Here is a 14,199-nt window from a genome sequence, read left to right as displayed (position 1 = left end):
ACCTCAGCTGTAGATCTCTGCAGTTCATCCAGAGTGATCATGGGCCTCTTGGCTGCATCTCTGATCAGTCTTCTCCTTGTATGAGCTGAAAGTTTAGAGGGACGGCCAGGTCTTGGTAGATTTGCAGTGGTCTGATACTCCTTCCATTTCAATATTATCGCTTGCACAGTGCTCCTTGGGATGTTTAACGCTTGGGAAATCTTTTTGTATCCAAATCCAGCTTTAAACTTCTTCACAACAGTATCTCGGACCTGCCTGGTGTGTTCCTTGTTCTTCATGATGCTCTCTGCGCTTTTAACGGACCTCTGAGACTATCACAGTGCAGGTGCATTTATACGGAGACTTGATTACACACAGGTGGATTGTATTTATCATCATTAGTCATTTAGGTCAACATTGGATCATTCAGAGATCCTCACTGAACTTCTGGAGAGAGTTTGCTGCACTGAAAGTAAAGGGGCTGAATAATTTTGCACGCCCAATTTTTCAGTTTTTGATTTGTTAAAAAAGTTTGAAATATCCAATAAATGTCGTTCCACTTCATGATTGTGTCCCACTTGTTGTTGATTCTTCACAAAAAAATACAGTTTTATATCTTTATGTTTGAAGCCTGAAATGTGGCAAAAGGTCGCAAAGTTCAAGGGGGCCGAATACTTTCGCAAGGCACTGTAGGTGGCAGGACCAGCCTGGTCTTATAGACTAGACGAAACATAATAAACGCAAATCCGGGACACACAAATTAATATGATATGTTACGTTTGGGATGCTTACATAAGACAGATGGTTACTTAAGGCAAAAACGAAAGTAGGCTGTTTGGTCGGGGTGGATAGGTAGGTGCATAATGCGAACGTATAGCCAACCTAAAGGTTGTGAGTTGAAATCTCATTGTGGACAACGTTAGCATTTTAGCTACTTTTAAATTACTTACTAGTTTTTAGCTACTTTGAAACTACTTAGCATGTTACCTAACCCTTCTCCTAATCTTAACCCTAACCCTAACCTTAACTGTTTTAGCTAATCCTTCCCCTAACCCTAACATTAACCCTTTAACCTAACTCCTAAACTTAACCCCAACCACTAGCTTAGCTAACGTTAACCAGCTAGCTAAAGTTAGACACCTAGCCACCTAGCTAGAATTCGGAATATATCTTATGTTTTGCAAATTCGTAACATATAATATATGAGCTGCAATTCGTAACATATCGTACGAAATGGGTGATCTACATCCACAAATTAATACATACCATGCGATACAAAACTTAAATTACTAAATGGACTGTCTTGGATATACGCAAAGAATAATATGAAATGCTCTGAAACCAGGTTGGCAAGACAGATGGCAATCCAGAATATTCACATTTTATTATTGTTTTCTGCCCATGTAGCTGAAACAGGACAGTGGCGTGTCGCCTGTCTTTCCTTTTGTCTATTGACTTTTCACAGATTATTGTTTCTGTATAGGAAACTAAGGGGAGAGCTGGTAGGAGAAAGAGGACAGAGAGGATCGTTTTCTCTGCACTTAAATCCCCATCATTACAAATCATTAAGAAGAATAGGGCCAGAATAGACCTTCCAGTATGCGTCTGTAGGCATTGACCACAGCCCTCCTCATGGTGGGAAAACGCACACCACTGGTCATAAGTCTTTCCCTCTCTCTCTCTCTCTCTCTCACACACACACACACACACACACACACACACACACACACACACACACACACACACACACACACACACACACACACACACACACACACACAAGGCTATCACTCTCCCTGCGCTGTGGCCCTCTTTACAACCCTGTCTGCCATTGTCCCAAAGGTCACCATGAGCCGTTACCATGGGAATGAGTCACAAATCCTACCGCCCACAATTCTCCCACCTGACAACATAGTCGTCCCCAGTAACGGAATCTTACTGGTCATTATACTGCAGGTTGGCACACACACACACCACAACGCGGGATGGAATGCATGTGTGTGCATGCCTTCCCAGGGCACAGTCAGACCATCAGTCTGTAGTTTTATGTGATAATAGGTTTTTAAATCAAACTGCTGATAAATCTACCACCACACCGTTTTCATCCACTGTGGTGTAAGGTTAGCCTGGGTGTTACTGGGTTTCTGCATTAGCCAACTCATTTGTCGATAGGTTACAACATTAGCTAACTCCTTGGTTGATAGTTCACTACTTTAGACTCCTTTGATAGATCACTTTTCCAATTAAATCAAAATCAAAGTTTATGCGCGCACACGCACGCACGCACACACACACACACACACACACACACACACACACACACACACACACACACACACACACACACACACACACACACACACACACACACTATAAGGAGTAGTGCTCTGATGTTCCAGTTTCTACATGCTCCCAAACTACTACGGAATTTTGGAATGAGTTCCTGTACCTGGATTCTTCATTCCAACTAGAGATCTAATTTCTTTCCTTTTAACCCCTTCAGCATTCCTCTTCTCTCTCTCTCGCTCTGTCTTTCTATCTCTCTACGGTGAATTACAGTTTTTTTCAATCGTTGTGTTGATATTTTCACAAGGATGTGGAGAATTGTCAAAACTCTAAGTACAAAACGCCAAACTGGTAACACTTGTATAGTCAATTTTATAACTCTACCTACATGTACATATTACCTCAACTAACCTGTGCCCCCACACATTGACTCTGTACCGGTACCCCCCTGTAAATAGTCTCGCTATTGTTATTTCACTGCTGCTCTTTAATTACTTGTTACTTTTATCTCTTATTCTTATCTGCATTTTTTAAAACTGGATTGTTGGTTAGTGGCTCGTAAGTAAGCATTTCACTGTAAGGTTACACCTGTTTTATTCTGCGCATGTGACTAATAACATTTGATTTGATTTGCAACACAGCAAGTCTCATATTCACAAGTTTTTATTGTGCATTCATTTTGTTTGAAGAAGTCTTTCACAACACAACCATTGGTCCAAAAAATAAGTTTATTATGAAATACTGTGAGAAAATTGGTTTAATCACCAAAACCCAACTTAAATAAACATAAATCTTCTCAATTGAGTTATTTTAAAAAACAGTTAATCTAATAGCAAAACATGCATGTTTCAAAATTGCCATTTGAATGTAGTAATTTACAGTACGGTAATGTTGTACTGTAATTACACTGTTGTACTGTAGTTACACTGTTTTCACATTAGGCAATACACGTGCACTACCCATTAAAATGGATTGAACATCAGATTTCTATCACATGTGATCAAAGGTGTGATCATTGAAGATAGCTTTCACAATGTAATCAAGTGAAAGAAATGAGATAAACCATTTTTAGCATGCAATAGTTTGCACCAAGCCTGTCTTGAGCATTTGGCCATAGGTTTCCTTTGAAATAGCAATAAATATCCTCATTGTTCATGCACCCGGGGAAAAAATCATTTGGCATGGCCAATCCAGGCCTGACACAAGCCTGGAATGAAATCATTGCATGTCTCATCCATGGCCTGATGGAGGATGGTACACTCATGGAGATGGCAATAAAACATATTCCAGCTGTATTGTAATCATGTATTGTATTTTACAGTATTGTATTATACTTATGCGTTATAGTGTTCATGTACGTGGGTCAGTTCGTAAAAGCATGGCACTAGCAACACTAGAGTTGTGGGTTCAATTCCCACTGGTGTCACGACTTCTGCCGAAGTTGGTCCCTCTCCTTGTTTGTTTGGCTGTCGACGTCACCATTCTTCTAGCCATCGCTGATCCACTTTTCATTTTCCATTTGTTTTGTCTTTGTTTTCTACACACCTGGTTTCATTCCCCAATTACATGTATTTAACCCTCTGTTTCCCCCATGTTTTTGTGCGTGATTGTTTCTATGTTCATTCGGTACGTTATAGCTGGTTTTCGACGGGTGCTGTTTTCACCCGTGCGTAATTGATTTCTGTTTACTGTTGGTCAAGTGTATTGTTACTTGTGCCTTTATTTTAAGTAAAGTACGTTGCTCACTCATCCTGCTCTCCTGCGCCTGACTTCATGCACCAGCTACACACACCTTCTGACAACTAGGATCAATAAGAAAATGTTTAGACTCGTCTCACTGTTATCACTTTGGATAAAAGCGTCTGCTACAGAAATGGCGTACATTGCGGTATTACAGTACTGTATTGGCCATTGCAAAAGTAAAGCAGTGTGACCCCCCCCAACTTAATTTTGAAGACATATAAAGGATGCATTTGTTACCTACAGTACATCTCTGATCTTGTCAATCAGAATGTGTTTAATCATATTAGTCATCATAATAGTACATTACAGTATATATCATACTTTATGTTTCTACTTTATAGACATACATCTTCATTATGTAGTTCTCAAAATCTATAGTAGAGTTTAAAATCTATAGGTTTACCAAATGGTTAAGTGATTATCAATTAACAACAATCAAATTAAGTAATAGTAAAATGTATTTTAACATATTAGAAGAGAATCATATAAAAATGTTTGTGAGCATTGCATTGTGAAAGGAAATTACTTCACATGAACATGGATTGCAAAGTGAAACATGTATTTATAGTTGAAACACTGATTAAGTTTAGTGGAAAAGTGACTGTATGATTGTGTGTTGTATTTAGTCAGTTGAAAATGTGCCTAGAGTTTTGAAACAACTGGCTTTTTGATGATCTGTTTAGAGTTTTGTACTAAGAGTTGTGAAAATGCACCACATACTGGTGAAAATGGCCCCAAAGCGATTGAAAAAAAACTGTAATATTCCTGTAAACCTGCAGCGTTTTATTCTAACATTTGTGACCCTTCCCCACATACTCAGCCTTTCCTAAGACCCTAAGTGTGGATTGTAGGATATACTTTCAGAGTGTGTATAGATGCGAGGGAGGGGTGAGGAGTGAGAGCTGGGCTTCTGATAAGCTCCTGCGCTATCCCATAATAATCACAGGTATTTTCCTACAGAGGAACAGGGGAGAATAGGTGGCACAGGGGCCAACACCGGACATATACCTGGGAACACCATAACACACACACACGCGAACGTAGAACATGAACGTAGAACATTTTGAGGAGGTGCCACCTTTCTTTGCTGTGTTGCTGGGAAGCGACGCTGCTGCCCAAAAAATATAACTGTTACCAACTTTGGCTACCTAAACATCTACAGTTGACATCTTTCAGTAGTGAGTGCATACATTTATCATGCTGGTCCCCCATAGGAATAGAACCCACAACCCTGCCATTGCAAGCACCATGCTCTACCAACTGAGCAGTGTGAAACAAGAAATAGTGTTGTTCCTTCTGTGATCCTGTCCTTCCACTGAATAGTGTTCTGTTCTCTCAGCTCTGTGAGAGAATATTATCTGCTCTATTCGTTCAGTAAGTCATCTAGTTTAGACACTGATGCCTAGATAACCATGTTGTGGTTCTCAGCAGCTGACACCCTGTGACGGACATACGGAAAACCCTGTGATGTCACACTGCACTCTGCTCCTCTGACATTCCGCTCCTCTGACATTCCACTCCTCTGACATTCCACTCCACTTCCTGCTCATTAAGGCATCACTTCCTTCCTGGGAAGTCACAGTGCCTCTCCCAGGCAGGTACCCTAACACTGTTCGTGGAATGAGTCATATCCGGGTGGGGCATACAGTAGGAAACGTCTGGGCACAACTGTGAAAAGGTACTCCCACAACTCTGAGAGAGAGAGAGAGAGAGAGAGAGAGAGCTGGAGTACTGTACAGTAAGGCATGACACTGAGCACTGGTATTTCCCCATAGGAAGCTGATTGATGGTTTTGGTATTATCATTGTGTTGGGTGTATGTGTCTTTGTGTGTGTGTGTTTGTGTTTGTCTGCATCACAGTGTGAATGAAGCCCCACTGAATGTTCTCAGCTCTGGGCTGGGTTGCTGGTGTTCATGGGAAAGTAGTAGCACTTTGGATCCACACCCCCTGACCTCACAACCCCTAGGATGTCATCATTCTGGGATGCTTCCAGCCTCACCATGGCAACATGGATGCCTAACAACACCAGGAGAGAAGAGCCAGAAACATTCATACAGAACCAGTATCAATAATGTGTTAGCACATTTGGAAGAGGAAGATCGAGACAGTTTCAAACCTGCGATCTTGAATCTGTCTACCCACCTGAGCCTCTAGGTCCAAACCCTTCATGATACAAGATACATTATTATGTCGTCACCGGAGTTAACTGATAGTGGCTGTCGACAGTAACTAACAGTGACACACAGTGATGTAGTCAAGTCACTAAAACTTAAACTCAGAATCCAAGTCAGAGTTGTTATACTTGAGTCACAACTCACAAATCCATTGGTGGTGCTAAAAGTTGCTGTCCAAACATTTTCAAAGCAGCATTTTATTGCATGACATAAGAATTTGATACATCAGAAAAGCAGAACTTTTCCTGTAGTTCTTGACCAGGTTTGCACACACTGCAGCAGGGATTTTGGCCCACTCCTCCACACAGACCTTCTCCAGATCCTTCAGGTTTCGGGATTGTCGCTGGGCAATACAGACTTTCAGCTCCCTCCAAAGATTTTCTATTGGGTTCAGGTCTGGAGACTGGCTAGGCCACTCCAGGACCTTGAGATGCTTCTTACGGAGCCACTCCTTAGTTGCCCTGGCTGTGTGTTTCGGGTCGTTGTCATGCTGGAAGACCCAGCCACGACCCATCTTCAATGCTCTTACTGAGGGAAGGAGGTTGTTGGCCAAGATCTCACGATACATGGCTCCATCCATCCTCCCCTCAATATGGTGCAGTCATCCTGTACCCTTTGCAGAAAAGCATTCCCAAAGAATGATGTTTCCACCTCCATGCTTCACGGTTGGGATGGTGTTCTTGGGGTTGTACTCATCCTTCTTTTCCTCCAAACACGGCGAGTGGAGTTTAAACCAAAAAGCTCTATTTTTGTCTCATCAGACCACATGACCTTCTCCCATTCCTCCTCTGAATCATCCAGATGGTCATTGGCAAACTTCAGACGGGCCTGGACATGCGCTGGCTTGAGCAGGGGGACCTTGCGTGCACTGCAGGATTTTAATCCATGACGGCATAGTGTGTTACTAATGGTTTTCTTTGAAACTGTGGTCCCAGCTCTCTTCAGGTCATTGACCAGGTCTTGCCATGTAGTTCTGGGCTGATCCCTCACCTTCTTCATGATCATTGATGCCCCACGAGGTGAGATCTTGCATGGAGCCCCAGACCGAGGGTGATTGACTGTCATCTTGAACTTCTTCCATTTTGTAATAAATGCGCCAACAGTTGTTGACTTCTCACCAAGCTGCCTGCCTATTGTCCTATAGCCCATCCCAGCCTTGTGCAGGTCTACAATTTTATCCCTGATGTCCTTACACAGCTCCCTGGTCTTGGCCATTGTGGAGAGGTTGGAGTCTGTTTGATTGAGTGCGTGGACAGGTGTCTTTTATACAGGCAACAAGTTCAAACAGGTGCAGTTCATACAGGTGAGTGGAGAACAGGAAGGCTTCTTAAAGAAAAACTAACAGGTCTGTAAGAGCCGGAATTCTTACTGGTTGGTAGGTGATCAAATACTTATGTCATGCAATAAAATGCAAATTAATTACTTAAAAATCATACAATGTGATTTTCTGGATTTTCGTTCCATCTCTCACAGTTGAAGTGTACCTATGATAAAAATTACAGACCTCTACATGCTTTGTAAGTAGGAAAACTTGCAAAATCGGCAGTGTATCAAATACTTGTTCTCCCCACTGTACATGTCCTGATATATATATATAATATATATAGATATATATATATATATATATAAACATTTTAATAACTCCAAATATATATATACAGTTATTTCGGAAGTTTACATACACTTAGGTTGGAGTTATTAACATTTTTCGTTTTTCAACCACTCCACAAATGTCTTGTTAAGAAACTATAGTTTTGGCAAGTCGGTTAGGACATCTACTTTGTGCATGACACAAGTCATTTTTCCAACAATTGTTTACAGACAGATTATTTCACTTATAATTCACTGTATCACAATTCCAGTGGGTCAGAAGTTTACATACACTAAGTTGACTGTGCCTTTAAACAGCTTTAGAATCTTCTGATAGGCTAATTGACATAATTTGAGTCAATTGGAGGTGTACCTGTCGATGTATTTCAAGGCCTACCTTCAAACTCAGTGCCTCTTTGCTTGACATCATGGGAAAATCAAAAGAAATCAGCCAAGACCTCCAAAATGTGTAGACCTCCACAAGTCTGGTTCATCCTTGGGAGCAATTTCCAAACGCATGAAGGTACCACGTTCATCTGTACAAACATTAGAACATTAAACACCATGGGACCACGCAGCCGTAACACCGCTAAGGTAGGAGACGCGTTCTGTCTCCTAGAGATTAATGTACTTTGGTGCGAAAAGTGAAAATCAATCCCAGAACAACAGCAAAGGACCTTGTGAAGATGCTGGAGGAAAGAGGTACAAACGTATCAATAGCCACAGTAAAAGGAGTCCTATATCGACATAACCTGAAAGGCCGCTCAGCAAGTAAGAAGCCACTGCTCCAAATCCGCCATAAAAAAGCCAGACTACGGTTTGCAACTGCACATGGGGACAAAGATCATTCTTTTTGGAGAAATGCCCTCTAGTCTGATGAAACAAAAATAGAACTGTTTCAAAATGACCATTGTTATGTTTGGAGGAGAAAGGGGGAGGCTTGCAAGCCAAAGAAACACCATCCCAACCGTGAAGCACGGGGGTGGCAGCATCATGTTGTGGGGGTGCTTTGCTGCAGGAGGGACTGGTGCACTTCACAAAATAGATGGCATCATGAGGCAGAAACATTATTAAAAACTGAATTAAAAACTGAATATTATTATATTTTAAGCAACATCTCAAGACATCAGGATGTTAAAGCTTGGTCGCAAATGTGGCTTCAAATAGACAATGACCCCAAGCATACTTCCAAAGTTGTGGCAAAATGGCTTAAGGACAACAAAGTCAAGGTATTGGATTGGCCATCACAAACACTGACCTCAACCCTATTGAAAATGTGTGGGCAGAACTGAAAAAGCGTGTGCGAGCAAGGAGGCCTACAAAACTGACTCAGTTACACCAGCTCTGTCAGGAGGAATGGGCCAAAATTCACCCAAATTATTGTGGGAAGCTTGTGGGAACCTGAAAGGTTTGACCCAAGTTAAACAATTTAAAGACAATGCTACCAAATACTAATTGAGTGTAAACTTCTGACCTACTGAGAATGTGATGAAAGAAATAAAAGCTGAAATAAATCATTCTCTCTACTATTATTCTGACATGTCACATTCTTAAAATATGGTGGTGATCCTAACTGACCTAAGACAGGGAAGTTTTACTAGGATAAAATGTCTGGAATTGTGAAAAACTGACTTTAAATGTATTTGGCTAAGGTGTATGTAAACTTCTGACTTCAACTGTATATATATATATATATATGTGTATGTGTATATATATATGTATGTGTATATGTATATGTGTGTATGTATATATATATATATATATATATTTTTAAAAATATATATATCTATTTATATATAAAGTTAGATATTTGGGGGCATCCTGGGATGTGCTTTTGAATGCTATTGCTGTAAGAGTGAGTTAGCTAGCATGCTCAAGATGTAATGGTTGCATTAGCCTCTGCTAATACACAGTTGTTTCCATGCTACATACGTATCTACAGCCATCAACATACTTCTGTCCAGCACATCTACTGTATGTGTCACCTTGTGTCTATTGTCAGGAATAAACACCAATCAACTGGGATCGCTGGCTGGACACTCTTTATTTATTACACAACGCAAGAGAGTTACGAAGTACGATCACATCTGTTACAATGGTGCAGAGACCAGTCTTGTCTTCACTGAACATCTGTTACACACATTTGTAAGGCTAAATGGGTAATGCAGCTATCTAACATTTGCTGTTGTAGTTAGTATGTTTAATTAACCAAAAGAGATTGATTCTGACAACAAAGTCACAACTGGTCGAGTCAAGATAAGTCGGAGTCCTGGACTCGAGTACTACAACACTGGTGACAAATACCAAACCCAGGTGCTCTGGGCTGTGTTTGTATCCATGTCAACCAAAGCAATAATCTAATTGGCTATTCCTAGTCCACTGGCTGGCATGGTTGTCATGGTGATTAAACCTGGAGAGGGGCGGCAAGGAAAAGCTGCTAATATAAAGTTTATGAAAACACTTCAAAATAGTAAAAACACTTAACCTCCGAGAGCTCTAATTTAACATATCCCCAGGGAGGAGCTAGTGCAGAGAGAAAGAAAGAGCGAAAAGAGAGAGAGAGAGGGAGATCAACCTAAATTCACGACATGAGGACAAGAGAGGTGGGGGGTGTATTTCTGAGGGCTGTATATACTGCATGCAGCAGTGATACACAGATGGGATGTACCATGTGTAGTTACATTATTAACTAGTAGTACTGTAGTAGTAGTAGCATAGCAGTTAAACGGTCAGTGTTGGGCTTGATCTAAGACCCCTTCAGTCACCAGGTACACACACTACCTCCTGTGCCATAAAGGTCCAGACCTCTTGACAGAGGCTGTATTATTCTGCAGCCACTACTGCGTCGGCTGTACAGATGCTAATACTGCTGAGAGCTGTGTGTAAGCAGTCGGAGAGTGATCAATTTCTGGCACTGAGCATTGTGATTTATGACATTCCTAATGAGTCTCTCTCCCTCTGTGTGTGTGTGTGTGTGTGTGTGTGTGTGTGTGTGTGTGTTGGAGTTGAAAAAGGCTCCTTGAGTTTCACTTCTCCCTCTCTGCCTTGGCCCAGGCCTGCAATAACACTCTGAGAGTGGTGTATATAAATACACACCCTGGGTTCCGCACCGCGTAAATGCTAGGTGGCACTTTTAAGACAAACAGAAAAGGAGAGAGACAGAGAGAGAGAGAGAGAGAGAGAGAGAGAGAGAGAGAGAGAGAGAGAGAGAGAGAGAGAGAGAGAGAGAGAGAGAGAGAGAGAGAGAGAGAGAGAGAGAGAGAGAGAGAAACAAGAAAACAGCTGTGCTGAGCAGGACTGCTTTCGTGGGCAGTAGCAGCATCAAATGGAGAGGAAATCAAAATAAGGTCTAAAATCAGACTGCGAGGAGTTTGTGTGTATGTGTTACGGTGTATATGACGGCAGAGCGCAGTGCTGTTTCAGAGTGGGGGTGTTTGGGTTGGCATATAGCAGTCTTCAGCATGGCAATAGAGAGAGCCAAGCCAACCTCACAACCGCTCAGCCACACTGCATCGCTCTGCACTTTTTATCTGCCCAATGCTATACAGAGTGGTCCTCACTTTCTACCACCCTTCAGAGATGTTTGCACTTCCTCTTTTCCAGTGTCTTTTGAGAGACATTTGTAGAATGCCAACGTCCACCATCTTGCAGTCACTGTACCGCCCTCTGGCTCTCGCTCAGTGGAACTGCCGAGCATAGAGTGTGTACCTGTGAGAGAAGGGTTGCCACGGTTACAGCGAGGCGTGATTTAGTATTTCTGAAACTGACAGGTAGACCTACACAGCAACCTGAATAACAATCTCACATAGACCTCCCCGCTGCACTCTTCCTCTTTCCTTTTATTAGTTAATCCCTCATGGTGGTGATTTATACAGTGGCCGTGCTCACAATGATGGATGTGTTTAAAGAGAAATCTAAGGTATGCAGCTCATGTCCTCCATCATAAATCCACTATGAGTGGGTTTCTGGGTTGGAGGACCTCACACTAAGAGAGAGTCCTAAGACTTTTCACAATTGATACCATTTAGTGAGTCAGATTCAGTAAAAAAAAAGAAAACTTATTCAACCAATGGAAGTTTTGATGACAAAGTAGAGTTTTCGCATCTGTAGTTCCATTGTAGAGGGAAAGGGGTGTGCTGAGGGAGAGGGGTGTGCTGAGGGAGAAGGGTGTACTGAGGGAGAGGGGTGTGCTGAGGGAGAGGGGTATACTGATGGAGAGGGACTAGGAGAGGGAAAGAGGGACCCTATGTGGCTCTGGTCAAAGATTGTGCTGTAAGGAGAATGTGGTGACACAGAGCTTGTTTCTTTTTGACACATGTCCAGTTCAATCTCATAGTGGTTAAGATGTATAGCAGTAGAGAGTGTGACAGTGAGAGATGAGAGGTCCTCTGCATTAGCGGTGACTCTGACCCCATAGTGTCTGTGATGACATAAGCAAACTGTTATTACCCACTCAGACTCTCTCTCCCAACCTCCTGCTATCTATCTCCCCCTTTCTCTCCATCTCTCCTCATCACCCTTTCCCCCTCTCTCCCGCTCTTTTTCTAGATAAATCAACTAACCCCTGTCATGAAACTCAAGCCTTTCCTCTCCACCACAAAGCACCCAGAGCTGTACACAGGTCATAAAAACAATGTAGGTTTGATGTAGTTCAAAAACACAGGACAGATTAGGAACAGTGTGTTTACCCTAACCCCTCTCTGCTGCACTCTAACATGCACACAATTTCCTAATTCAATTACAACTTGAAAGCTGCAAAGTGGGCAACATCAAGGACATTGACAAACACTCAAAGGGGATTAGCCGTTGCCAAACTCAGGCTGGTGCAGTGGAGGTGGTTTACATGATGAACGACCTTGCAGGGGACCTGAAAACCTTGCTACCAGGGTTCATCTCTAGTCTGTACATCATTGAGCTAACACGGTCTTGGGTAATTCAGGCGCCTGGGTTTGAGACCCAGTGTGCTTGGTGAGCTGCTGGTGTCACGCCCTAACCATACAGAGCCCCACTGGGAAACTACTGCTCTCTTCAAGTGCCAGGGAGGAAGGACAACCAGCAGAAATACAAAACTAAAAAGCCTGGGTCAATTTAGATGCTTTCCTCAGTAGAAGGTTGGCTTCAGTAGCAGTGGAGCTGCGTTAGAGGGTTTGTGTTTGGTGACAATTTAGTGAGCTTTGTTCAGAGCCACCATGCTTTAGCCCAGTGCAGGTTAGAAAACATGGTTCCTATGTACGTAGCTCAGCAGTACACTTGCATAGAGCTATTAGCTGCTGCTGCCTACCATGTGTTACAGACAAGTTAGATGGCGCCGATAGAGATGGCAGCTTCGCTTCTAGTCCTTAGGAAACTGTGCAGTATTTTGTTTTTTAATGTATTATTTCTTACATTGTTAGTACAGAAAACATTAAGTGTTATTACATACTGCCAGGAAGAACTATTGGACATCAGAGAGACGTCAACTCACCAGCACAACTACAACCAGTAATACAACTTTCACAAAGCAGATCCTTTGTCTGCACCTCCCAGGGCATTTGAACGATTCCAGAGACCAACCCAAAACAACGCCGCCGGAGGAGAGGGTGCCGGAGAGGTCTTCTAGTGAGGCTTGGGATGAGTGCACACCACCCACCGCTTCCGAGGATATTGCTCGCTAAGTCGACGAAATCAGGGCAAGAGTTGCTTTCCAAAGAGATTTCTGGGATTGCAACACACTCTGTTTCACGGAAACATGACTAGCTGGGGACATTCTGTCGGAGTCCATACAGCCAATGGGATTTTCAGTGCATCGCCCCGAAATGAATAAACATATCTCCAGTAAGAAGAAGGGCGGGGGTGTATGTTTCATGATTAATGACTCATGGTGTAGTTTTAACATACAAGAACTCAAGTCCTATTGTTCACCTGACCTAGAATTCTTCACAATCAAGTGGATACTAAGACGGCCATCAAGGAACTTCACTGGACTTTATGCAAACTGGAAACCATATATCCTGAAGCTGAATTTATTGTAGCTGGGGATTTTAACAAAGCTAATTTGAGAACAAGGCTACCTAAATTATATCAGCATATTGATTGCAGTACACGAGTGGGAAACACGATTGACCATTGCTACTCTTAATTTTGCGATGCATACAAGGCCCTTCCCCGCCCTCCTTTTGGCAAATCTGACGATGACTCCATCTTGTTGCTCCCCTCCTATAGGCAGAAACTAAAACAGGAAGTGCCCATGCTTAGGTCTATCCAACGCTGGTCTGACCAATCGGATTCCATGCGAGAAGGATGCTTCCATCACGTGGATTGGGATATGTTCCGGGTAGCCTCAGATAATAACATTGATGTTTACGCTGACTCGGTGAGCGAGTTTATAAGGAAGTGTATAGGAGATGTTGTACCCATTGTGTCTATTGAAACCTTCCCTAACCAGAA

The sequence above is a fragment of the Oncorhynchus clarkii genome, chromosome 7, assembly GCF_045791955.1.
Source record: "Oncorhynchus clarkii lewisi isolate Uvic-CL-2024 chromosome 7, UVic_Ocla_1.0, whole genome shotgun sequence".
Classification (NCBI taxonomy): Eukaryota; Metazoa; Chordata; class Actinopteri; order Salmoniformes; family Salmonidae; genus Oncorhynchus; species Oncorhynchus clarkii.
Note: the sequence above shows the minus strand (reverse complement) of the source record.